At 45.9% G+C, this 27,838-nt stretch overlaps 1 long non-coding RNA gene across 1 annotated transcript; it reads right to left on the bottom strand.

Annotated features, from left to right (window-relative positions):
- Positions 1 to 855: 855 nt before the first annotated feature.
- Positions 856 to 27,563, bottom strand: LOC307220199. Its single transcript, XR_013840765.1, has 3 exons — positions 27,523 to 27,563; positions 25,608 to 25,649; positions 856 to 1,069 (listed from the first exon to the last, which is right to left on the bottom strand). It is a non-coding gene; the product is annotated as an uncharacterized lncRNA (long non-coding RNA).
- Between the last annotated feature and the right edge of the window lie 275 nt (positions 27,564 to 27,838).

Genomic DNA, 27,838 nt, shown 5'->3' with positions numbered 1-27,838 from the left:
ACATAATAAAGCATTAAACATTTTTTTAAAAAAACTTCTTATTCAGGGCTGCCTTCAGATGTTTTCTAAAGGTTGCATAGTTACGTACAATGGTGCCTCGCAAGACGAAAAGAATCCGTTCCGCGAACCTCTTCGTCTAGCGGTTTTTTCGTCTTGCGAAGCAAGCCCATTGACGGCTTAGCGGATTAGCGCTATTAGCGGTTTAGCGGCTTTTAGTGGCTTATCAGCTTATCGGATAAGCGGATAAGCGGCTTAGCGGCTTAGAAAAAGGGGGGGGAGGAAAAAACCCCGCAGGAACTCGCAAGACATTTTCATCTTGCGAAGCAAGCCCATAGGAAATTCGTTTTGCGAAGCACCTCCAAAACGGAAAACTCTTTCGCCTAGCGAGTTTTCCGTCTTGCGAGGCATTCGTCTTGCGGGGCACCACTGTATTTCATTGGCTCAGGAGTCACATAACTATATACCCTCTGATGAAAATAGAGATATCCAAAGCAAAAGCAGGACATTCTGGGATCAAATCAGAAACCAATATGGCTTCTGTAATTCTTGGACTGTCCCTGAAAAATGGGACACTTGTAGGATCTGCTAACAAGTCCCTTTAACAGTAGCAATGCAAGGCCTTCCACTTGTGTGACGGGCTATCCTTCCCTCTTCTTCCCACACTCCTTTCCCTCCAAATTGGCTTGATAGGAGACTCCCCACCCCACCCCAGAACAGTGCAGTAGGGAGAGGCAGGATTGATAACGCCAAGGTTGCAGGTTCAATCCCTGTATGGACCAGCTGGATATTCCTGCATTGCAGGGGCTTGGACTAGATCATCCTCAGGGTCCCTTCCAACTCTACAGTGCTATGCTATGATTGCTCACCATTTTCTTCCTATTTTGCTCTCCATTTGTCTTCATGGCATGCATTGCAAATGTGATTTAATTTGAAGATAATTTTACTGGACCAAGAGAGAAAGTCATCGTTCTATTTTGCCAGCATATTATATCGCCGATCCATTTTGGCATGAAGTGGGAATCCTCCCAGGGTGGCAGCAAGCTGGGACTCAAATATTCCTGGGAGTGACCTGTAAAGTAGGAAAGGGGATCCAAAAATAGTGATTTACATTGGAATGGGAAGGACTTGGAGTAAGCTAATGGCAATAATTTGAAGAGCTAATGAAAGCTAACAGCTCATTATCAGCTAATGATAGCCATTATAAAATATGCAAATGGAGATAAAGGTCTTAACATGGTCTTAACCTTTGGACTTTGGATAGACTTGGCATTGTAAATTCATCCAGGCATGTAAGCTGTAAAATAAGTGAGAATTTGCACTCTTCTGGCATTTCAAAGTTGCTTCTTACCAGGAAACAAATGTAAGAATGTAAGAAGTGAGCCCTATTGGATCAGATCTAAGCCTCATCTCGTCCAACATCCTGTTCCCACACTGGCCAACCCAATGCTCATGGGAAACCCACAAGCAACAGAACCATCTCCACTTGTGATTCCCAGCAGCAGGTATTCAGAGGCAAAGGTTAAGGCAAAGGACCCGTGGATGGTTAAGTCCAGTCAAAGGTGACTATGGGGTTGCGACGCTCATCTTGTTTTCAGGCCGAGGGAGCTGGCGTTTCTCCACTGACAGCTTTCTGGGTCATGTGGCCAGCATGACTAAACCACTTCTGGCACAATGGAACACAGTGACGGAAGTCAGAGCACAAGCAAACACTGTTTACCTTCCTGCCGCGGCAGTGCCTATTTATCTACTTGCACCGGCGTGCTTTCGAACTACTAGGTTGGCAGGAGCTGGGACAGAGCATCGGGAGCTCACCCCGTCATGGGGATTCGAACCGCTGACCTTCTGATTGGCAATCCCAAGAGGCTCAGTAGTTTAGACCACAGCGCCACCTGCAGCCCCTATTCTGAGGCATACTGCCTCCAACAGTAGATAGTTATAACATGGCTGTCATGGCTAGCAGCCATTGATAAGATTTCCTCCATCAGAGGTGGATTTAGAGAAGTGTGATTGGCTTAATCTCACTGGGCACAGGCGGATCCCTAGGGGCTCCACAGGGGATGCCACAGCTATGATTTAGAATGGAGAGTGAGAGTCAGGGGGTGCCAAATTCTAGCACTGCACAGGGTGCCACTGGAAACTGAGGCCCTGCCTCCATGAATTTGTATAATCCTCTTTCAAGCCAAGCTGTTGGTCATCACAACCTCTTGGGGGAGCAGATTCTAAAGTTTTAACTATGCACTACATGGAGTATTTTGTCTGTCCTGAATCTTCCATTATTTAGTTTCAGTGGATGGTGCCAAGTTCCAGTATTATGATAAAGCCTCCTGTGGATGTAAAAGATAATGATTCTGGCATCTACATATTGCTCCCACTTTCCTTATAATACCCTTAAAGGGGATTTCCCTATAAAATGTAGTATAAACACTGACAATGGGGAAACACTGGCCTGCGAACATTCCAGTTGGAGAACAGCCTTTACCAAAGGTGTCTTGGACTTTCAAGACACTCAAACTCAGAATGCAAGGGAGAAAGGTGTTATAAGGAAGGCATGCTTGGCAAATCCACACCGTGATCAACTCCTGCCCAGGAACCAATGTCCCCACTGTGGAAGGACGTGTGGGTTCAGAATTGGCCTCCACAGTCACTTATGCACTCATTGTTAAAACCGTGTTTATGGAAGACAATCTTACTTGGCTACGAGTGATCGCCAAAGAAGAAGAAGATTGCATTGTATTATTTTTTTCTTAGGACCACGGGGCACCTGCTGAAAGCAGCAGCCCAGCATCCAGTTCTGCTTTCTCTTCCCATAACATTTAGTCAGGTAAACTCACAGTGTGATGGGATTGGGTTGTGTGCTCCTCTGCCCCAGCAGCAATGCATAATATAAACTGAAGGGGGACACAAAATGCTATGCAATCACATCACACATGGTATTATTGGGAGAAAAGGGGGGAAACTGGTAAGTACCTTGAACAACGTTTCTCAGATCGAAACCTTAGTACTCTATCCACACACAAAATCTTGTAGCAACTAATAGATATACTGGCCTAGCTGCATGGCTAAATGTGGTAGAATGAAAAAGGAGAAATATGGCTCGAGGATGCCGAAACCATGATCGGTGTTATTGTTCAGTACAACTGACACATTTTGGCACAATTGCCTTTATGTAGGCCTTATTCTCGTATGTGATTGCAAACTTGCAGAGCAAAAGTTCTCATTTTGGCCTTGCCGGCACTTGATCATAGGTCCATCCTGTCCTGTTGTGTGCTGTTCCATCCCACTGTACACATTTTCCACTCACACTTTTTACATTAATATTTTTAAGCAAATAATATGCTGTTTATTTTTTTATATACCGACCCCTCTCGCTCTCCAGGCTTCAGGAAGCTATTTGCAAGCCTTGGGAGCCTGCGGGAGTTCCTGCCGGGCTCCCAAGACTTGCGGACAGCAGCCTGCAGCCTGAAACCCGGGGAGCACAGCAGAGCAAACCCCGGGCTTCGGACAGATATCCGCAAGCCTGGGGAGCCGGGCGGGAGTTCCCGCCGGGCTCCCCAGGCTTGCGAATAGCAGCCTATTCTGGGGGCTGGGGTCGGGGCAAGCTCGGGCTTCCCCCACCCCAGCCCCGCACCTGGGGGGGGGGAAATATATATATTTTTTCTTTATTCCCCCCCAAAAAAAACCTAGGTGCGCCCTATGGGCCAGTGCGCCCTATAGGGCGAAAAATACGGTATTTGCCAAATATCATTCAGATGAAGTTCTGAACTAAACCGTGAACTAAAGTGAACCAAACTCAGGGTAAACATGAACTGGAATTAGTTCCTTTTTGGATGTGTCAAACTTGAAATAGTTGCTTTTGAAAACAGACTTTTGAAGCTCTGAACAGGACTACCTTTAATATTGTGGTTGTGTGATTTGAGGATCACTGCTACTAGGCACTTCTATTCCACTATTTGTTCAGGTCAATTTATTGGCTGGTCAATCATCTGCAGCATCGAAAAGATGGGAATTCTAATATAATAGCATCAGATCCAAGGCTTGGTTAATTAGGGCATCCTGGTTATGTTTTGACATTAGCAGAGTTTTCCAAAAATTAGAAATCCAAGCAATCTATATGAATGCTAACTGAATGAACCAGATTCCCCTCCCCAGCCCTTAGGCCACAAAGAAAGTAACTCAAAATGACTTCACTGAATAAGAACCCTTTTTGTCATTACTTTCATGTGCTGCTTGCAAAAGATAGTTGAGAGGATGCAGCTATGACCAAAAGACACATTTGTATTGAATGTGATTATGGCATTGTCAAAAATATGGTCTCAGTGATTAATTTGTCAGACTGCTAAAAACACATTAAATAAGAACCTGGGACCATAATGAGCAGAGAGATTGCCAACATCCAAGCTAGCGCATTATGGATTTTTTTTTTTTGGGGGGGGGGGTAGGATTTTCTTCCAATAAATTATTGATTGCCTGCTAACCGATTGCTTCTTGTTTTGCTGGAGACAAAATCCTTCAATATTTCTTAATAGCTTGTTGTTTTTTTTATAAATCGGATGAACATATTTTCTTATTAGCATGGGATGAAAGACTGCCAGGAAATATACAGGGGTCATTATTAAACTGTGTAATCCTGATTGATTGGAAGGTTTCAGCCTTTCTGGGAAGCATAGCATCAGAGAGATTCATCTCGTATTAGATCTTGTCTGCTCCATTAGACTGAGGGGCCATTTTTAGCATTGGCTTTAACAGTACAGAATTAGCTGAATGGCAGAGCGTGTTCTCCCTGAAAGAGAACACGTGTTGCGGTTGGGACATACAAGCCACACTACAGTTACTGGGTAGGGGATAAAGCCAAACCATAAAGGGTTAATTGTGTTGCCAGGGAACTTTGCATGTTGCCAATAGGGGAGGAGGGGTCAGAGGCTATAAATACAGGTCGCCTCCACTGGGGCGTCCTCTTGGCCTCTGCACTGGATCACGGAGCAGTTCGTTGGAGCTGGTTGTATACAAAACCTGTTCTTATTCGCTGCTTTTATTTCTCATTGTTTGTTTTCAGCCCTTCGTTCCTCCCTTCTCCCTTCTTTTAATTTCTTTTCCTTTCATTGCCTTCCCCCTTCTCTGTCTCTCCCTATTATCCCTTCTTTTTATCCGTTTTCTCCCGTTTTGTTTAGTCGTGGAGAGCCCGGTTTGAGGGTAGGGGTTCGGGGGGGGCTCTCTCCCCGGCTCTTTGCCCCCCCCCTTTTTTCGTCGCCCGATAGGGAGGCTAGTGGGCGGTTTCGGTAGGAGCGTTTCGTCCTCCCCCCCCCCCATCGCCGCGCCGCGGCGAACGTTTTTCTCTTCGGCGGCTATCGCAGGCCGGGTAGGCCCTATACTATTTTCTTCGGCCGTCGCCGAGCTCGCCTGGGGTCCCGCCCCGCGATAGCGCGGCTGCGGGGGAGGGACGCCGGTCGTTCCGGCGTCTGCCGACCGCGGGGGCGGCGGGTGACTTGCCTGCCTCGCGCCGGTTCGCGCGAGGTTGTGGGGCCCTGGGGACTGTCCTGCGCGTTTGCGCGGCTGCGGCGCGGGGGTCCCTAGTTCGGGGGGCTGCTGTAGGCCTTGCGGAGCATTGCGAGGCCTGCTTGGCCTCGCGTCAGTGCGCGCGGGCTTGCAGGGTCCTGGGGCCTGCTCCGCGTGATTGCGTGGCAGCGGTGCAGGCGCCCGCTATCGGGGGCCTCTACAGGCCTCGTTGAGCTTTGGGCGGCCTTTCGGGTGTCGCCCCAACGTGCTTGGGGCCTGCAGTGACTCAGGGGTTTTTGCTGACGCGGCTTGGGGCCTTCTTCTAGCCGCTAGCGGAATTGCTGTGTAATCACTGTTGACGGGCAGTAGGCCTACTGATTGCTTCTGCCAGCCGGCCCCCTAGTGGATGTTCCCGGTTTTTGCGCTTGGTTACGCGGGCTCCCCCTTGTGGCTCTGAGTGGCGTTGCGCCTCTTATTGCTTTTACTGGAGTGGCCGGCCTCACACTCCCCCTGCTGGCCGTTTGAGTATTACACCGTCATTGTTTAGTTTTCAGGCTATTGAGGATAGCCAGCTATAGTTGAGGCCTTCTGGTTGGCCTAAGCGCTGCAGCGTGCTGGTGGATTTTGGTTTACATTAGGCTCCCCATTGGCTTGTTAGATAGATAGATAGATAGATAGATAGACAGTTAGATAAGACAGATAGTCAGTGGCTTATATTCGTTCTTTGTAATATTTCTTGTTCTTGGCCTAGACTTTTTTCTTGTTTTATTTGCTGCATTTAGGTTACATTTGCTGTACTGTGGTTCATTAAGGAAGCCGCTGGGCAGTAGTTGTGTAGGCCCAGCAGTGGCTATACTGCTTCAATTTTGTTGACTGTTTGGCAGCTGTGGCGATATTTTGAATTTTAACGGGTTCTGCTTTCTTCCTGTTAGCAGGTATGGCTCCAAAGAAAGCTGCTGCTCGTTCTGGTTCAGCCATTGCCTCAAAACGGCCTATTAGAGGCCCTTCTCAGGCACTCCGTTCTCCCGCTTCCAGCCAAGCAGTGGGGAGAGTGCAATCTTTGGTAGCAAGCATGGCTGGAGACCCTGCGGCCCTTTCGCGCTTTGCAGCAGAAATGGATGGCGTTTTGCAGCGTTGTTCCTCGCAACCCTCCACATCTGGAAGGCCGCCCTCTTCAGCACTGGTGTCATCCCCAGCTTCGCAGTCATCTAGTGACGACGAGAGAGAGGGTTTTTCATCGGGGGGCTTAATTGCGAACCCTCAATTGTCCCAGTCCCCTGACTTACCGGCAATTCGGAACCAGCCGCGGAGGTCGGGCCGACTCTCTAGGCGGGCCGCTGAAAGGAGTGCCCCATTGGCGGTTTCCACTCGCCGGCGTACGCCGGCTCGGCCCCCAGCCGACGTTGCATCGGGTTCTGGCATCTCACGCGTTGTCTCTGTGCAGTCTGTTTCAGTTCCATCCCGGCGGAATCCTGACTCGGAGTCCACTATCGAAGATAGTCTCCCGGTTCCTGCCAGGAAGTCGTTAGGGGGAAAGCGTCGTCGCAGGAGGTCATCCCGGAAGCGTGCGAAGCGGAAGAAGGATGACTCTTCTTCCTCTCCTTCAGGTACGTCTTCGTCTAGCTCTGATGATGAGGGTAGCAGCATGGAGCTTTATTGGGGCTTTGGCGAATTAGATTCTGGGCTCCCACGGTGGGCTTGGGAACGCAGATCTAACACTCATCGGGCAAGATATGGGGCTGTTCAGGAATGCAAGGATGGCGTGTTGGTTCCTGACGTAAAGGTCTCCACTAACTCAGCCAGGGATATTATACCCGGCTCTCATTTGTCATCAAAATTGCGGTCCAGAATACTAAATGGACGCTACATTGATATGTTCAAGTTAGTCCCACCCTCTGAAGATCAAGACAAGGGAAGCTCTTCTACAAAAAGACGGGCAGGGTCCTCTGCGGTTGACAGGACTTTCGAGCGTTGGCTCGACTGTTTCCAGGTCTTTGCTGGCATAGTTATGGCAGCTTATCTGCGGAGGTCCCTTCATTTGCTGGTCTATCTATCCATTGTGCGCTCTGCTTTCACTAAAGCTGGCGAGAAAGCCGCGATTAAATATGATGAGAATTTCAGGCGCCGTGCTGCTAAGATTCCTTCCGCTCGTTGGGATCGGAAGGATCTTGACGTGTGGACTACTTACGTGGCCCCACTTATTGATAAAAAGGTACCAGAGCAGCAGAGGCTGAGAAACTTTACTTTTAGACCTGGCCGACGCCTGCCATGTTGGGATTTTAACAGGGCCTCTTGCCAGCGCCTAACTTGTAGGTTTGCACACATTTGCGAAAAGTGCAACGGAGCGCACCCCGCTTCCTCTTGCTTTGGTGGTCGGCGGCCCTTTCGAGGGGGAAAGGGGGGTTCTCAGCAACCCCCCAAGTCCGCCCCCCCCACCTCATCAACCTCAGGAACAACAAAATAATGCACTGACTTCTTTGGCCTTTACTCCTGTTCGTTTGCCGGCCCTGCTATTGTGGCTTCGGCGTTACCCGGATAAGGAGGCGGCACTATATTTGAGTGATGGTTTTTCTGTTGGTTTTCGTATCCCGGTAGCCATGCCTCCTGTGGCTAGAAACCCGTCTAATCAGAAATCAGTTCGGGACTTACCTGAGGTCGCCCGAAAGAAGATTACAAAGGAAGTGGCCTTGCATCGGATGGCTGGCCCTTATTGTGCCCCTCCATTTCCTAAGCTGCATGTATCCCCATTGGGCATTGTGCCTAAGAAAGCTCCTGGAGAGTTTCGTTTGATTCATAATTTGTCGCATCCTAGGGGCACATCGGTCAACGACGTTATTCCTCCGGAGCTTTGCTCAGTAAAGTATGCATCCCTTGATCACGCGATCAAGATGATTCGGAAGTTTGGCCATGCTGCTTTACTGGCAAAGTGTGATATTGAGTCGGCATTTCGTTTACTGCCTATTCATCCGGAGGATTTTTGGCTACTAGGTTTTCAGTTTGAGGGTAATTATTACTTTGACAAAGCCATGCCTATGGGCTGTTCGATAGCATGTGCTGCTTTCGAATCCTTCAGCACCTTTTTAGAGTGGGCCCTTAAGGAGAAAACAGGGCTGGGCGGAGTCACTCATTATTTGGACGATTTTTTATTGGCTTCAGATTGTACTACTGGCAATTGCTCGGTGTTGTTACGCGCATTCGCTGACCTTACTGAGGAATTGGGGGTGCCTTTAGCGGCGGAAAAAACTGAGGGTCCTACGACCCGCCTTACTTACCTGGGTATCCTTTTGGATACGGTGTCCCAAACGTCCAGCTTGCCTAGGGATAAGCTGGTTGCTCTGAAGAAGGTTATAGGAGAGTTGCTCCCGTTGAAGAAGGTGTCCCTACTACAGCTTCAATCGCTATTAGGTCACCTTAATTTTGCTTGTAGGGTGGTGGCCCCTGGCCGCCCATTTTGCTCCCGTTTGGCTCGCCTCACTGCGGGTTTGAAGGCCCCTCATCATCGGGTTCGCCTCTCTAGTGAGGTGAAGGCTGATCTAAACATTTGGCTTGAATTCCTAGAGGAATTCAATGGGGTGTCGTTATGGCAAGACACGCTCAACTTGCACAATGATTTCCAGGTGCACTCAGACGCAGCAGGTTCCTTAGGTTTTGGTCTATATTGGAGGGGCAGATGGTGTGCCATGCGTTGGCCTCCAGATTGGCAGGGAGAAGCCATTACGCGGGACCTAACTTTTCTCGAGTTTTTTCCCATTGCAGTGGCAGTGCACTTGTGGGTCGATGAATTCAGGGACCGTCGTGTCTGCTTCTGGACTGATAACATGGCGGTGGTGAATGTCTTGGCTAAACTGTCGTCCCGTTCTCCTAGGGTGTCAGCCCTGCTGCGGGCTTTTGTTTTGCATTGCTTACGCTTTAACATAGTGTTTTCTGCCCGTTTCGTCCCTGGGGTGTCTAACGAAATTGCTGATGCTCTGTCCCGTTTTCAGATGGAGCGGTTCAGACTTCTGGTTCCAGAGGCTCGGTTACGTCCGGAATATTTCCCGGATCATCTCTGGAGCCTTGGCAGGAATTAGTTTTTCAGGGAGTAGCGGCTTCTATTTCCTCTTCTACTCTCAGGTCATACACAAAAGCTTGGACTGATTTTTGGTCTTTTACGCACAGGTCAGCTGGGGAAAGGAGGTGGGCCTTGCCATCCACTTCTCAGGTGCTAAAATATTTGGCGCACCTGTTTCAGCTGGGACGCGCGGCTAAGACGATAAGGATTCAGGCTGCGGCCATTGCCTTTTTCTGTAAATTTTATTTTGATAAGGACCCTTGCGCGAAGTTCGTGGTGCGTAAGGCCCTGGAGGGGTGGGGTAGGCTATGTCCTTCCCAGCCAGCTACTCGCCACCCTATATCATTTGATTTGCTTTGTAAAATGCGCAAGAAACTGCAAGAAGTTTGCTGGTCCAGGTATGAGGCTCGCCTTTTTTCGGCAGCCTTTTCTATTGCATTTTTTGGTGCTCTGAGGGTTGGTGAACTCGTTTGGGAGGAGCACAAGCATGGCCGTTCCAGGGGACTTTTGCTTCGGGATGTACAGTTGTTCCCGGCGGAGCTTAAGCTCATGATTAGAAATTCAAAGACGGACCAGAGAGGGAGGGGAGCCCTTCTTCGCCTCCCTGCCACTGGGGGGGCGGGACCTTGTCCGGTTAAGGATATTGGAAAGTACCTGGCTATACGGGCCCCTGGGGAAGGTCCGCTGTTGAGGCACGAGGATGGGTTGCCCCTGTCTAGGCGCCAGTTTGCATTGGTGATGCGGAAGGCCATCGTGGCCTGTGGTGTTTCTGCTAGTGGTTTTGCCCCTCACTCTTTTAGGATCGGGGCCGCCACGACTGCAGCACATTGGGGCCTCTCTGCCAGCAGAATAAAGAATTTGGGTCGCTGGAAATCTAATGCGTTTAGAGGCTATGTTCATTAACATATGTTTCTTCTATTTACTTGTTCATCAGGTGTAGCAGCAGTTCGTATCTGGATGGTGGGGCACAGCATCGTGCATTGGGCCGGCATCGAGGCCAGGCAGTTTGGATTGGGATCGGGTCTCGGCCTTCCTCGTCACATTCACGTGTCATGGCTGTCCAGAAGGGGAATGTCTTGGACAGAGTTCCTGCCGTTGATTAGGAGGCAGTTGGGCGCGGAGGGGCCGCCCTCGGCCATTGTGGTGCAGCTGGGCGAGAATGACCTGGTCTCCATGGGCTGTGTTAGGTTACGCACTGCAATCCTGAATGACCTGGAGGTGCTGCGAGCAATGGTGCCGACAGCAAAAATTTTCTGGTCCAAATTTTTACAAAGGCGTGGTTGGAGAGGCAGTCATTGCCCAACTGGGATTGAGAGGGCCAGGAAGCGTATTAACGCCGCGGTCTCAAAAAAGGTTTTTGAGCTGGATGGTGATGTGATTTCTCATCCTGAGATTCTTGCTAAGGATGAATCTCTTTACAGGGATGATGGGGTGCACCTTTCTGCCTTAGGGAATAAGGCGTGGCTGGGGGCTGTGGTAGCCAAGCTAAGGTCTTGGTTGGGTCTGTGAGTGGTTGGCGGTGAGCTTAGGGCTCCATTGGCGGTTAGGCATTGGTTAAAATTGGTTGGAAGAGGGGTAAGTGCCTACCCCTCCAAATGGTGGTGCGGAAAGGGAATTCCGTTAAAGGAATCCAGGGGCTTGCCATTCATTTCGTCCTTGTCCCCGGAGTCGGACTTGGGCCGTGCAAGCCCCACAGGAACATGAGGGTGAGAGGTGTGAGACTGATACCCGGCTTCATTTTCTCACCCAATACTTGTTTCCCACGCTGGCTTCCGCTGGAATCCGGAAGGCCAGCTCTGTCCATGGGCAAGGACAGATAGTCATAACCAATGCCTAAGCAACCACTCACGTATTTGTATTTTAATAAAGTTGTGGCCAAAATCATGCCAAAAACCTTAAACAAAATTGATGTGTGAAGTGTGATTTCTTGGTGAGGGTGGCGTTGTGGGACTCAACACGCAAAGCGTGTTCTCCCTGAAAGAGAACACGTGTTGCGGTTGGGACATACAAGCCACACTACAGTTACTGGGTAGGGGATAAAGCCAAACCATAAAGGGTTAATTGTGTTGCCAGGGAACTTTGCATGTTGCCAATAGGGGAGGAGGGGTCAGAGGCTATAAATACAGGTCGCCTCCACTGGGGCGTCCTCTTGGCCTCTGCACTGGATCACCCGCCCACCCTCCCTTTAATGGGTTGGGGTTTTATGGTTCGCTTGACCTTGCTATGCCTGTCATGGGGTCGTCCGCTTTGGTGCGGGGGCCTGGTAGGAATTTACCATTTGGCTGATTGGCTGGGGCCATTTGGGTTTCGCCTACTGCGTAGCAAATAAGTCACAACTTGTAAGGTTGGCGGTTAGGCATTGGTTAAAATTGGTTGGAAGAGGGGTAAGTGCCTACCCCTCCAAATGGTGGTGCGGAAAGGGAATTCCGTTAAAGGAATCCAGGGGCTTGCCATTCATTTCGTCCTTGTCCCCGGAGTCGGACTTGGGCCGTGCAAGCCCCACAGGAACATGAGGGTGAGAGGTGTGAGACTGATACCCGGCTTCATTTTCTCACCCAATACTTGTTTCCCACGCTGGCTTCCGCTGGAATCCGGAAGGCCAGCTCTGTCCATGGGCAAGGACAGATAGTCATAACCAATGCCTAAGCAACCACTCACGTATTTGTATTTTAATAAAGTTGTGGCCAAAATCATGCCAAAAACCTTAAACAAAATTGATGTGTGAAGTGTGATTTCTTGGTGAGGGTGGCGTTGTGGGACTCAACACGCAACTTCTTTCTCTGCTACCTGGTAATGTAAGTCTGTGATCTTGGGAGAGGAGACTATTACAGTGTGACTCCAGTTTCTGACACGGAGCAATGGTTCCAAACTACAAGAAAAAAGATTCCACCTAAACATTAGGAAGAACTTCCTGACAGTAAGAGCTGTTCGACAGTGGAATTTGCTGCCAAGGAGTGTGGTGGAGTCTCCTTCTTTGGAGGTCTTTAAGCAGAGGCTTGACAACCATATGTCAGGAGTGCTCTGATGGTGTTTCCTGCTTGGCAGCGGGTTGGACTCGATGGCCCTTGTGGTCTCTTCCAACTCTATGATTCTATGATTCTATGAATACTGTGGAGAACATAGGGATTGACAGATTGCCAATTTATTCTCTCTGTCAGTTCATTCATAAGTCTCTCCCATGCCCACATTAAACGTTTGTATTTAAATATGTATTTTTTTATATCTCAGTCTATGAATTTCTAAATGTACTTTATGTGGCTAAATATTTTATGTATGTAGATATGTTAAATCTGCGTTTCTTAATGTATTATTTCCCAAAGGCTGCATTTTGGACACAGTGTGGTGCCTAGCTCAGAGAAGTGCAAGAGCAGGGTGATAGTTAAGTTTCTAGTCTGTGTATTTGTCCAGGACAGATGAGGTGGGGTGAAAAACTCACCTCAGGTGATGGAAGTGCAAGAGGTGGGAACCCACCTGCCCCACCATTTCCACACCTTGCAGAATGCTTCCCCCATCTCACTGAGTTCAGCAAGACAGGGAACTTTCCAGTGGAATTGTGTGATGGCAGAGGGCACAGAGAGGGCAGAGGGCACCATGTTCCCACTTTGCAAATTGGGATGGGCCACTTCTGGTTAAGGATTTATGAATTAAGTTTCTTCATTTTAATATGCAGCCTAAATGGAATTCTCTTAGAAGAAACCAATGTGGGGACTTCCGTCATGCGAATTCCACCATTACTGGGCAGCTTGAGAAAGGCCATGGCTAAGAATGGAGAAGAAACTGGATTCCGTTTGCATTTAAAACATACCTAATTCACACTTCTCTGATTTTTGCATTGCAGTTCTGCAGCTAAGTAATGTGGACAAAAATGCGTATACTAGGCTAAAGTGGGCACAAAGACTCACACATCATAAATAAATGACATTAAAATACATTATATCAGGGGAAGTTGCTTTGGGAAAATGTGTGTGTTAGGAGAAATTCACAACTAAAATGTGGAATAATTTTCATGGGGGCGTCTTTTTAAAAACGGAAACTCTTGTTTGAAACATGGAGAACTGAATTTAGGATTGGGGAAAAATGAGAAGCTGAGATAAACCAAAGTTGACCAATTCCTTGCCATAGTATAGCAGCACTTACACCAAAATCTGAATTCCACTAAAAGAAAAATAAATTTTCAACAGAAGTAAAAAAGAAATATACAGTGGTACCTCGGGTTACATACGCTTCAGTTACAGATGCTTCAGGTTACAGACCTCGCTAACCCAGAAATAGTACCTCGGGTTAAGAATTTTGCTTCAGGTTGAGAACAGAAATTGTGCTCCAGCGGCATGGCAGCAGCAGGAGGCGCCACTAGCTAAAGTGGTGCTTCAGGTTAAGAACAGACCTCCGGAACGAATTAAGTTCTTAACCCAAAGAACATATATATATATGACTGTACAACCTTAGTCCAAAATCATGCTACAGTCATATGCACACTTTCCTGAGAGTAATCCCTAGTCCCCACACTGCATAAACACACACAGAATTGCAGCATTTGCATTAGGTAGCTATGACTGCATACAGAAGGACTGTGAACCTTTAATAACTTCTTTCACAGTAGTGTGGATTTTATTACTTTTCGTTTGGTTTTTGCAAGGTGCCCTGAGACTCTTTTTAATATTTAAACACCCATATAGTCCAAATACAGCATTTCTGTGATCCACAATGGAGTGTGAGTGTGTTTTGGAAGAAACTATGCAGAGAGCCAAAAATGGCTTGGTGTTTTCCTTTGCAGTATTTTCGGATGCCAAAGAAACAAGCGGCTTTTAAGACAGATTGGCAGCTTGGCTTTTTGGCAACGGGAAAAGATTTTGAAGGAAATGAATAACAGTGTTCTGCATTCATGTCCAGGAAGGTAGTTTCATACAGAGGGAACAGTAAGGATGAGTGGACAGAGTAACCTAAGACAGCAGGGAACCCAGTGCTTGAAGGGGTGTTTGGGATGGGATCGGAAATTATCATACTTAGAAGTATAGAATCATAGAACTGAAGAGTTGGAAGAGGCTTCAAGGGTTCCAATGAAGGAATCTCAACTAAAGCATCCATGACAGATGGCCACCAAACCTCTACTTAAAAACCTCCAATGAAGGAGAGTCCACTACCTTCTGAGGGAGTCTGTCCCACTGTTGAACAGCTCTTACCATCAGAAATGTCTTCCTCATGTTTAGTTGGAATTTCCTTTGCGTGTTAAAATCCCAAGGAGCTTCCCAATAAATAAAGACACAATTGACATGGAATTTAGTTTTAGGTTATTGGCATAATTTTGGCCGCAACTTTATTGATTAGTGGTTTGTTTAGGCATTGGTTCCTGACTAGCTGCACCTGCAAGGCAGCACTGACGACTGGACCCCACCATATCATCAGTACAGGTAAACACCGTGAAGGAGCAATGGTCCAGAATCAGACTCAAACTCACCCCAAATGCTCCCAGGGACTCTTGTGTGGCCCTACCCTCCGAAAGGGGTCGAGAATAGCATGGCGAATCCCTGGATTCCTTTAACAGAATACTTTTGCACATTGGAGGCTCCAGACCACCTTGAACCAATGCCTAAACACCAAAGCTTACAATGTTGTGACGATTTGCTACGTGGCAGGTGAAACCCAAGTGGCATCGGCCAATCAGCCAAATGGGAAAATTCCTACCGGGACCCTGCTCCAACAGCAGATGACCCACGATGGCATAGCAAGGTACCCCTGCCCGTATGGGCCAGTCTTGACAGACTCTAGGGTTGTGCGCTCATCTCACTTAAGAGACCGGGAGCCAGCACTGTCCGCAGGCACTTCCGGGTCACGTGGCTAGCGTGACGAAGCTGCTCTGGTGAACCGGCACCAGAGCAGCACACGGAAACGGCGTTTACCTTCCTGCTATATAAAGCGGTACCTATTTATCTACTTGCACTTAAGGGTGCTTTCGAACTGCTAGGTGGGCAGGAGCTGGGACCGAACGACGGGAGCTCACCCCGCCGCGGGGATTCGAATCACCGACCATGCGATCGGCAAGTCCTAGATGCTGAGGTTTTACCCACAGCACCACCCGCGTCCCGTAGCAAGGTAATAGCAAGACCCTAAGTATAGGGAGGATGGGTGGGTGATCCAATGCACAAGGTGAAAAGAGGAAGCTCAATGCATCATGCAGCAGAATATAAAGGTCCCTCGGTTAACACACAAAATTCCTCATTGGCCAGATCTGCCCAGCAACTGAGGGACCACCAATTGGGTTGTTGCGGCTATCCAATCACTCCCACCCACTCAAACAGTGGGGTCAGTCCTAATGAGCTCACAGCAATGCATGCCCTCTGTGAGGAGGACTCGATTTCTTGTGACTTGAAGCCATTGGCTTGGCATGCTACACGTCAGTGGCATTGTCCAGGTTGGGATGAATCCACACCATATACAGTGGTACCGTGGGTTAAGTACTTAATTCGTTCTGGAGGTCCGTTCTTAACCTGAGACTGTTCTTAACCTGAAACACCACTTTAGCTAATGGGGCCTCCTGCTGCTGCCGCACCACCAGAGCACGATTTCTGTTCTCATCCTGAAGCAAATTCTTAACCTGAAGCACTATTTCTGGGTTAGCGGAGTCTGTAACCTGAAGCGTATGTAACCTGAAGTGTATGTAACCTGAGGCACCACTGTATTGAATGCATATTCAAAGCACATGCCTTCCTGGAAACTGTACTTTCCTCCTCAACACCCTTAAAATATAGACATGTGCTTGAAATATAGAATCATAGAATCATAGAATCATAGAGTTGGAAGAGACCACAAGGGCCATCGAGTCCAACCCCCTGCCAAGCAGGAAACACCATCAGAGCACTCCTGACATATGGTTGTCAAGCCTCTGCTTAAAGACCTCCAAAGAAGGAGACTCCACCACACTCCTTAGCAGCAAATTCCACTGTCGAATAGCTCTTACTGTCAGGAAGTTCTTCCTAATGTTTAGGTGGAATCTTTTTTCTTGTAGTTTGGAACCATTGCTCCGTGTCCGCTTCTCTGGAGCAGCAGAAAACAACATTTCTCCCTCCTCTATGTGACATCCTTTTATATATTTGAACATGGCTATCATATCACCCCTTAACCTCCTCTTCTCCAGGCTAAACATGCCCAGCTCCCTTAGCCGTTCTTCATAAGGCATCGTTTCCAGGCCTTTGACCATTTTGGTTGCCCTCCTCTGGACACGTTCCAGTTTGTCAGTGTCCTTCTTGAACTGTGGTGCCCAGAACTGGACACAGTACTCCAGGTGAGGTCTGACCAGAGCAGAATACAGTGGCACTATTACTTCCCTTGATCTAGATGCAATACTCCTATTGATGCAGCCCAGAATTGCATTGGCTTTTTTAGCTGCCGCGTCACACTGTTGGCTCATGTCAAGTTTGTGGTCAACCAAGACTCCTAGATCCTTTTCACATGTACTGCTCTCAAGCCAGGTGTCACCCATCTTGTATTTGTGCCTCTCATTTTTTTTTTGCCCAAGTGCAATACTTTACATTTCTCCCTATTAAAATTCATAGGGAGAATTCATATGTGTTGGATATGTTTTTAATGTTTCATGTGGATCTTGTTTTTGGTGTCTAAAACTTTTTTGCTTAAGAAAAATGACATTTTATCATGTCTGTTTGTTTTTAAAAATCTTTATTTTATCTATATTTAAATAATCAGGGCAACTGAATCCTAGTTTAGATATTTTTCTCTCGTGTGAAAAGGATGAAAGCAGAACCACTCTCACTAGCTACACTTCCTCCCTTAAATCTATGCTGCTCCACACATCAGCAAGCAAACATCTGTATCAAGGAGTACAGCTCCTTGTGCAATTAGAACCCTGCACATTGTCATGACCAGGAATTCTGAGATGCAAAGTAGATCCAGGGAGGAGGAGATCTTCCCTATGTGGATCCACTGGCACCAGCACCTGCCTCTCATCCCCTGGACTCCAAAGAGACAACTCTGTCATCAGTCTCCAATGACTAGACCACAGACTCCTCAGAAGGTCAAGAAAGACCTCACCACAAGAGGAGTAATCACATCCAGAACTTCAAATGTTTGTGATAAGTGGGAAAGAAAGATTCCAGGAAGAGTCTTGCATTTTGTATGTCCTTCAAACCAGAGTTATCTCCTGTTAGTCTGTGGGTTAGTCTACACATGCATGCTCCTCAGCTGATGAGGGTGACTGATGAGGACGACCTCAGGTGACTTTCATATATCCATGAACTAAAAGATAAAGGTAAAGGTACCCCTGCCCGTACGGGCCAGTCTTGACAGACTCTGGGGTTGTGCGCCCATCTCACTCAAGAGGCCGGGGGCCAGCGCTGTCCGGAGACACTTCCGGGTCACATGGCCAGCGTGACAAAGCTGCATCTGGCGAGCCAGCGCAGCACACGGAAACGCCGTTTACCTTCCCACCAGTAAGTGGTCCCTATTTATCTACTTGCACCCGGGGGTGCTTTCGAACTGCTAGGTTGGCAGGCGCTGGGACCGAGCAGCGGGAGCGCACCCCGCCACGGGGATTCGAACCGCCAACCTTTCGATCGGCAAGCCCTAGGCGCTGAGGCTTTTACCCACAGCGCCACCCGCGTCCCACTATCCATGAACTAACACAGATCAAATACCATGGGGAGATCATATGTACCATTTCACAGCACTACACTTTTCTGTGGAAACTGGGGACAAAGGTCCGAGTAGGGGAGCCAGTGGGGAAGTAGATGAGAAAACAGGCAGTTGTCTGTTGCTTCCTTTCCCCACACCACCCTCTCTACTCTAAAATGTGCTGTGAGATCTGACAGAGGCTTAGATCTACTGCCAACAAGAGGTGATTGATTGGTAACATCAAAGAAAGACCCTGAAGAGGAAATGTGGGAGGTAAACAGATGAAGGATGGTGACCTTGGAAATTATATTTTGAACTGAAAAGAAACAGGCATGGCTTATGACTGGCCCAACAAGATTCCCATTATTCTGCCTCCTTGAGGGGATAAAAGGGTGGAGGTAGAGTCAGGCAAGTCAACAATACTCAACCAGCAGGCTACATTTGTGTTGGTGTGTCACAAGTCTGGCAAGAATGATTTGAACCCATCAGTTTGTTTTTTATTTGATTGTGATAATGTCTGGAACCAGTCTGGCCGTTCCTCTGCTGAAACGTCTAGCAATTCATAAGCTCAATGAAAATCCCTTTAGCACTACTTAGTTGAGTCAATCTGTGACTAGTACAGGAGTAAAGCTATTGATTCGACTTTAAAGCTCAGAGGGGGAAAGTCTTGTTAGAATGCTAATGGTATTTCAATAGGTCAGCAAATGGAGGGAAACCGTGGAAGGGAGACGTGTAATCCTCACAGCTTCCCCACCAATGGTTGGCCCATTAGCTTCAACCAGAGCATTCCTTTGGCGCTCTTTGATGATTGGACATGCATGTCAATAACTTTTAACAATGGCAATTTGTTTCTAGGTTGAAAACTTCAAATCAATCAAATGTGCATGCAAATAGCTCTATTAAATCTAATCTGGATTGCAGAAAGAGGATGCTTAAGGAGATAATGAAAATTGAAGCTTCTCTTTAATTATCTCTATAAAGTCTTTTGCCATCAGCATAAAAATGCAGTTAATGCTTTTTGAGTAATAATCAACTATTTAAACAAAGACAGTAATTCTACAGTTCTTGTCCAATTTATGGCCACAGATCACAAAGGTACTTAAGCACACACCTCACTATGAGCACAAGAATAGCTACATTGACGGCCTCTGGAATGACTGCTTCCTTTAACTCTGGGCTTCTATGTTTCCATGTGATGTGCAGTCTCCTGCAGTAGTAATTGCTTTCCCCTTTCTTTCCATCCTCATCACAGAAAGCATTTTTTCCCCAGCTATTAGCATGATGGACAATCTTCACAATTTGGAATGATGCAGTCATGGCTTATTTAGCTTGCAATCTCAGTAGGGACAGAGTGCCAGTTTGACAAAAAGCAATGCAGAATCACCTGATCTGCACCATCTCAACCAGTTCACGGATCAGATTAGGTTCTACTCTCGAATCTGCACTTTGATTGATCTCCATCTTATCATATTCATCTCATAAAATGTGTCTCCTCTGCATTGCTTTTTAAAAAAGTAATGAGCACATGATCTGGGAACTTAAGTTTTAGGAGAAGCCGGCAACAGGAGTGGTGTAAGTCAAACTATATTTTAAAGGCTTGCATTCCCTCAGACAGGCGTGGGCCAGATCAGCTAGCAGCACCCTTTCTCTGCAATGGAATTTGGATCTGTTGTAACTTTGTGTTGGCTTAATTTATGCCTGCTTTCTGCATGTGGGGACCCCGAGACCACCCCCTTGTTGATGAATAAGACACAAGGACACAGATATTAGGTTAATGTTATTGGACAAATTTAGGCCACAACTTTATTGGTTACAGAATGTGAGCGGTATTGGCTTAGGCAAACAAGGAAGTGAGCCAAAAGGAAGCTCTCCAGCTCTATTTAAATGGGGCCTGGCCATGCCCCCCCCCCCCAGCCAGCGGATTGGCTGGCAGGTGAATGACATGGCTGGGAACCTCCAGGGTACATGGGACTTCGTCCCTGCACCCCCGGAGGGAAGTGCGTGGCCACGTGGTCCACCACAACTCCTCCCCACTGGAAAGTGGAGTGGATTTCCAAGCCCCAAAAGGATTTCTCTCTCTCTCTCTCTCTCTTTTTTAAAAAAGACAGGATTTGATTAAATTTCAGGCTTGAGAACCAAGGGGTTATGGATCCTGCCCACTTACAGACTTTTTGCTATCGTTTTCTTGCGAGGGCAAACTTTACTGTTGGGTTTAGTTAAAATTCTCTTATTCCCTCACTTGTTTTATAAGCAATCTGTATGAAAATGGCATATGTGAGAGAGGTGACCCTAGGTAAGAGGAATGTTAACCATATTTCTGTACTGGAATACTACTGTGATTTTGTAGGTGGTGGCAATGTGATATTACTATTCATATAACTAATTTTCCTTATGCTGCTGCAAAAATGAGATTTTGTAATATGAACCAATTTTAGAGTAAGATTTAGAATAAAATTACCTCTTTTCTAATTGGGAAGTGGAACAGAGCTTTTAAGCATATAAGCTCTTGATTACTTGGTGAGGAGTGCCTATAAAGATCTTATTGGACCAATTCCTAATTTGTGTTCACTCCCCTGCAGTTGAAATCAGCCAGAGCTTCAGTTTTCCAACCCCCTTTCAGCTTTGTTCTTTCAACATAGCTGTGATATTGGAGCCTATGTGTTTCATGTAATCCGATTGATATTGATTCATCATTAGTATAATTCAGCTGCCCAGATTCAGAAAGATGTGTTGGGGCTTCTCCTCTTTATACCAAGGTATAAAGCTGTTTGACAGTGGAATTTGCTGCCAAGGAGTGTGGTGGAGTCTCCTTCTTTGGAGGTCTTTAAGCAGAGGCTTGACAACCATATGTCAGGAGTGCTCTGATGGTGTTTCCTGCTTGGCAGGGGGTTGGACTCGATGGCCCTTGTGGTCTCTTCCAACTCTATGATTCTATGATTCTAAGGTTAGATTGTGGAGACCTGTTTCCTCCATAGGGTGAATCACCTTATTGGCATCTGTGAAACTCAATAATAATAATAATTTTATTATTTATACCCTGCCCATCTCGACACTTCTTGAAAATATGGATTGGTTACATTTATATCCCCCTCCCTTTTTCTCCAAGGAGCTCAAGGCAACATACATGGTTTCCCCCCTCATTTACCGTAATGCCCACAACAACTGTGAGGTAGTTTAGGCTAAGTGGCAGTGATTGGCCTAAGGCATGCATAGGCAAACTCGGCCCTCCAGATGTTTTGAGACTACAAATTCCATCATCCCTGACCACTGGTCCTGTTAGCTAGGGATGATGGGAGTTGTAGTCCCAAAACATCTGGAGGGCCAAGTTTGCCTATGCCTGGCCTATGGTCACCCAGTGTCAGGAATCCAGGTTCCCAGCTTGATAACACAGTAAGCGTAGCTAGTTAAAAGGATGGCTTTACTGCAAAAAAACAAACAGCTCCAGACAAAGCCTCTGGCACCATTACTCAAGATGAGCCTTCTGAAGACTCCTTATGACGTTGACAGAAGATACTGAACTTATGAACCTTATGTCTTTTGTTTTGCTTCCTATCTTACAGCCCTCCCATTCACCAACTTCTCGGAATTAATGGATCATCTCCCACCTCTTCCTTTTCCAATAGGCTGTCTCTGAATTCTTTCGTGCCTATTTGTGCTTCTGGCGAGCTTTGACTGAGTTCTAGCCTGCTCTCAGCTACTGTTTTATCAGCCGGAATATCAAGGTCAGGAAGAGCCGAAGTCTGCAGCTGCTGGCTCTCCCCTGCCTGACTAATATCAAAGACTCTCTGTTCCTGGCTGCTTTCTGCAGTTGGCTGCAAACCTTCGCTTGGAGCTGGCTCATTCCTGACACTCAGTGAGCTTCACAGCCAAGTGGATATTTGAACCATGGTCTCCCAGGTCCTAGTCCAACACTCTGTCTGCTATGTCATGACTCTCCATGTGGCTTGATAGCAGCTCCTGACGGATCACACTGGACTGATGGTGTTCCTAGCTGGGATACCATCATAGCCATTTAGGCAAAATGCCCCAAGTATTTGTGGGCAAAACCACTTCAACCCTGGGGTGGAATATACAGAAGGCTATTTCAAAATAAGGGGACCCCTTAATAATTTCAAATGTATTTGTGGCTTGATGATGTAGATCAATGATATAATAATAATTTATTCCTTTATTTAAGACTATCTTGATACCGCTTAATATATATATAATATCTAAGTTGTGTATAGCACATTTTAAAAGCACAAATATCACAAAATAGACAATAAAACCATTGATACCAACTACCAAGAACAGCAATGAAAGGTACAGAAATGCAACAAAGCATTATAATGTACACAATACAGTGTCTATTTTTAATAATCAAGGAAAGACTGGGGGAAAGATGTGCCTTCAGAAAGTTGACTGAAGCAGGTAACAAATGGAAATGGCAGAGACAGCATCATATTATGTAACGTTAAACACTACCAGGTGCTCAGGTGATCAGACCCAGAGAATGGCAAGGACTGTAAACCTTAAATAGTTGGGCACAAAATTAAGCAAAAACAGCTGGCTCCTGCCAGAGCTTGGGACAAAACCCCCCCCAAGTGTCCCAATTTTGATCAGCAGGATGTTGGAGGGTATGGAGGCAAATGAGAAATGGAGATGAACCAAAATGAACTGCTGTACCCATCCCAAGCAATGGATTCCAAAAAATGGCAGTGGCACATCTCACTAGGCCCAAGCCCAGTCCACATTTATGCATGCTAATGACATCATCAACTGCACTGCTGCATCAGCAGAGGCTTAATGAAGAGGATCCAGGGAGGGGGATGTAAAAGCCTGGTACAAAGGCAAGAGAGAGAAATAAACCCTTGTCCTTCATTAATTAAGCATAGCCCTTAATTAAGAGGAATGGAAGAAACTGCAGCATTAGCAACATTAGCAAGTAAGCCTCCGCATGCTTTCAAAGGTTTTACTATATAAAGTTCTGCATGATTTTTTTTGTTATGACCTCTCCAATAAGTCAAAGGATCCCTGGATGGTTAAGTCCAGTCAAACTTGACTATGGGGTGCGGTGCTCATCTCGCTTCAGGCTGAGGGAGTTGGTGTTTGTCCACAGACAGCTTTCTGGGTCATGTGGCCAGCATGACTAAACTGCTTCTGGCACAACAGTACCCCATGATGAATGTCAGAATGCACGGAAATGCCGTTCAACTTCCTGCCGCAGTGGCACCTATTTATCTATGTGTGCTGGTATGCTTTCAAACTGCTGGGCTGGCAGGAGCTGGGACAAGGCAACGGGAGCTCACCCTGGATTCGAACGCCCGACCTTCCAATCGGCAAGCCCAAGAGGCTTGGTGGCTTAGACCACAGCGCTGCCCGCGTCCCTCTCCAATAATGTGAGTCTGACATACCATACATTTTACAATGCCCTAATAATAAAATCCCCTGCCCTCTTTTAATGGAGAATACAGCATGGGTACAGCATTATTGGAGAGAAAGAGAATCATGAGGATGTCCTATGCACCTTGGTCAAAAGAAATATTAATGGTGATGTGGTTTTCCAGAGTTTATTCTTATTGAATGTTCTGTGATCTTCTATCCTTTAAAAGACCAGTTATAGGGTATTCCCTTATACTGGGATTTATTGCCAGTTGTTCACCTGTTCTTTCCTTTGACAGGGAATATATTGCTTGCCACAGTCAGCAAATGTGTTAATGGCAGAGTAAGACCTGGAATTGCACCAATGTTCCTGTCAATCAAGCAAACTGTTTGGGTTCTAGCTTAGTACCTTCAAGTCCTCCCTGTAAGTCAGCATCCTGACTTACCCTTCGTAGTACTTATATCAATTTGAATAATAAATCATAGTTGCTTTATGGTGATAGAACTGAAAGCTACTTTCTCATTTAAAAGCTTTCATCTTTATGATGTTCTATATAACGAATATCACAGCACACTAATGAGACTGCCGGCAACTCCAGAAGATGTATGGCTGTCTAACGTGGCTCCTTTTCGTCCCTGATAAAAGACAGCATGAATTTATCAGTTTCATAATTTCCCTTTACTGATATGGATATATAGATTAAAATTCATGGCTCTTTAAGAGAACTGTGAAGAATCCTTCTTGTTTAGTAATGTTCTTAGCATTCCAGGTACCTTTTATGTTTTCTCATTTAGAATGATATACTGCATTTTCCCTGCAGTTGGTATTTGTGTAAGTGCAGAAGAACCACATGTGCAAAAGTTATTTAATTTTTAAAAACAGCATTAAGTACTGAACTAGAGAATAAGGGACTTCATTTATTTTATTCACAGGATATTAATGTTCACCCCCGAAAAGCAATATTGAAAGTAATGGACTGAATTGCTAATGCATGTGCGCTTCAGATTCACCAGATCTTCCCAGAGGGATGGAGAAGAGGTCATTTTTTATGTTTCATAGAGGGAGAGAGAAAAAGAGAGAGATGTAGCAAGTCAATCAAGTCAGATAAAATACTTGGACAGTAAAAGTGCTGATGGACAACTAGGCTTTCACACAGGGAAATAGTGTCTTAGTTTTATGGAAAATGAAGAATGATGGTATGGATGTAAGATGCATAACTGCAAGTCCAAGTCGAAACACAATGAACTAGTTTTGAAAGGGTATGAAAAGAATAACGGGCTTCACTCAAAGCAATGTTTGATGGTAAAACAGCCTATGTGTGCAACTACTTAAGCAGGAAGTATTTTATTTTATTTCACAAGACAATACAAGACAGTATTGTAGATGATAAAAAGTTAAAAAAATAATAATTCATCACCTGCACTGATGATAGTCATTGTTTGGATGAAGGGGATTTTATCCATTTCTGCAGTTATTCATTCAATCAATCAAACAAACAAACAAGCAGTAGCTGAACAGGGTTCCACACAGTCACAAAAACAAATTAACCGAAAAAGCCTCAAAAACAAAAACGCAAAATAAATAGCAAAAACAAAAGTGCCAAATTTAATCTGTTCTGGAAGTCTGTTTGACTTCTGAAATGTTTGAAAAACAAGGCACAGCTTCTGATTGCTGCAGGCGCCCCAGAAACAATAGCCGACAGTCACATTGGATGTTTGGCTTCCGAAAAATGTTCAAAAACCAGGACACTTACTTCCGGGTTTTCAGTGTTTTGGAACCAAGGCGTTTGAATACCAAGGCATTTGAGAATCAAGATACCACTGTACTCCTTTAGATAGAGACTTGGCACCAGCAAAGTCCAGATCTAGGCTGCAGGTTCAAATGTAGTTCCATGCACAGCACATAGTCCAGCAGCAACCAGGAGGTAGGAATCACACAGCAGAAATTTTGAGCAGCAGGCAGACGTTGCTGGTCTAGCCCTCCTTATATAGCCAAGACAATCACATTCTGGCCAGATACCAGTTACAGGTTCAGCAGCTACCATGGAGATCTGGCCAGGTGGAAGCAATCGGCACTTACATTTTTCCTGGGCAAGAATAAACCTTCTTCAACATGGTGAACCTGCAAGCGACCAAGGAACAGATTCACAATGGTGTTGTGATGTTGAGTGAGAGTATCCAAAGGATGTTGACCTTAGTCTAGTCAATTAACTCTTGCACTTCCACCTGTACGTCAAACAAGCTCACCTGAAAAAGAAAATTTCAGCCCCCAAGGTGTGTAACAAATAAAATTCCAGGAGAATTTTTTTTTTGGGGGGGGGGAGGGTGGAACCCAGATTGCTCCTGTGTTTAATGGTTACAAACTGTACTTGCAAGATATCAATTTCCAGAGTAACAATTTCCAAGATCAGTTGTCTGCACTAAGCATTCTCGGCACAGAAAATGATAACCTGTGACTTAACCGATTTTAATGATATAATTGATAGTTTTGCATCCAAAAGTGCTTGAAAGAAATTATTCCGACTTCGTACATGACATAATGTCATAACAAAGATATGATTCCCCTATATGTGTCTTCAATAATTCCATACTTTTGCAAATATAGTAAAGGTTATAAATTTATAAACAATTTTTTATCAGTCCTAAAATTTCAGCAATGTTCTACTTTTGTTGAGTAAATAAAGAAAAGAAGAAAGTTTTGTTTCTCACGGTCAGATGCTATTAAGTTTGGGCCTCCCATTGTCTCCTAGCCCAGAGCCTCCAGTTGTTTTAATCTGGTCCTGCATGAACACTCCCCCCCTCTTTCCGTTTTATTTAACGTATATGTGACTCTCGCCTAAATTATAAGCTAAGAACAACAGCTTTAGAATGCAATTTATCCTTCATACACCAATGGATTCTAAAATGCCACAGGCTATGCACGCTAAATGTAAAGGCTAAGCTATAATTGCCACTCTCCCCCTCTCTTTAAGATTAACATTATTATTTATTTATAGTGCAATATACCAGCACTGTCATTCACCTTCTGACTGTGCTACTGCAGTCGGGGCGGGAAACTGGATTGTATAGCTTCCAATAAAATTGACTAACTAGTTTCAGGCTGAAATCCTCTTACTCATGAGTAAATCTCACTGCAATCAATAGAACCTGCTGCACAGATGCATTTAGGATTGTTATTTATATGGAAGAATTCCCCATATGCAAATTGTCTTATATACACGTCTCATGTTGCTACAGTCTAACCAAAGGGGCTTTGCACAGTTTATATATATCAAGGGTGATGATATTGGAGTGTCAGGGACTAGGCAGAGGAGGAATGGTGGAGACCGCCTTTCCATCCTGACCCTTCCAGGGAGGAGGAAGAGAGTATTGATTTACAACAAGGGGTTAAGGAAGGTTGCAGCTTGGAGGCAGATGAGGGGGGGGGGAGTTGGGAAATCATGAGAAAGGCAGACAACACCTGGCTGAGGTGTTATCATTAGAAATCATTCCAGACCCTCCATCTCCCGGAACCCGGTGAGCCTTAAAAGTAGGAGAGCAAAGAGCTCAAAGACAGAGGGCACCCATAGAAGTGACAAATGAGGAAGTGGGAGAGATGGGGAGTGGAGATTTACTTGGGACACCACCATTATCCAAGAGGTTGGGTTCTATAGCCACTCTCTGTAAAGATTGAAATTAAAAAGGACTATGAAACTTTTCCTTGTGTTTATACTTTCCTGGGCAATTAGCCAGGATCTGCTGACAGCACCCTGACAGCAGGGAGCAGAGAGCAATTGCCATTCAAATTACACACCTTCCAACCTTTCTTGAGAAAGGAAATGTGGTTGTATGAATCCGTCCCAAAGTCACACATAAAGTTGATTATTTGATGTGTACAGAGTTGTGAATGCATATTTATTGGCCTCAACTTGATGGGTTACAAACTGGCAAACCAATCTAAAACTTTTTCCCAATACTAAAAGTTAATATATCCCCCAAATAAAACTATTCATCACCTGCTATGGAGATCCATCTTGACAGGGCTGAGATGCAGTCTGACTCTTAACTGTTTCTGGCTTTACCAAGACTTAAAGCATATCCCCTTTGTGACATCACACATGACATCAGAATGGCATATTTGGATTCAGCCTAGACTATCTCCATGCCAACAGCAATGGCCAGTAAACTTCTGCAGCCAAGTAACCATCAGCCTGACTACCCAGTTGTTCAGATCTAGACTATTGGATGTTTAATTTTTGTTCTCATAATCAAAGCCTGGAGAAGAGCTGTGTATATTCTGAAAACCTGCTTCCACTGTTAAAGAAAACTATT

Source organism: Podarcis cretensis (genome assembly GCF_951804945.1).
Source record: "Podarcis cretensis genome assembly, chromosome: 7".
NCBI classification, from domain to species: Eukaryota; Metazoa; Chordata; class Lepidosauria; order Squamata; family Lacertidae; genus Podarcis; species Podarcis cretensis.
This window is presented reverse-complemented; position numbering and strand designations above follow the sequence as displayed.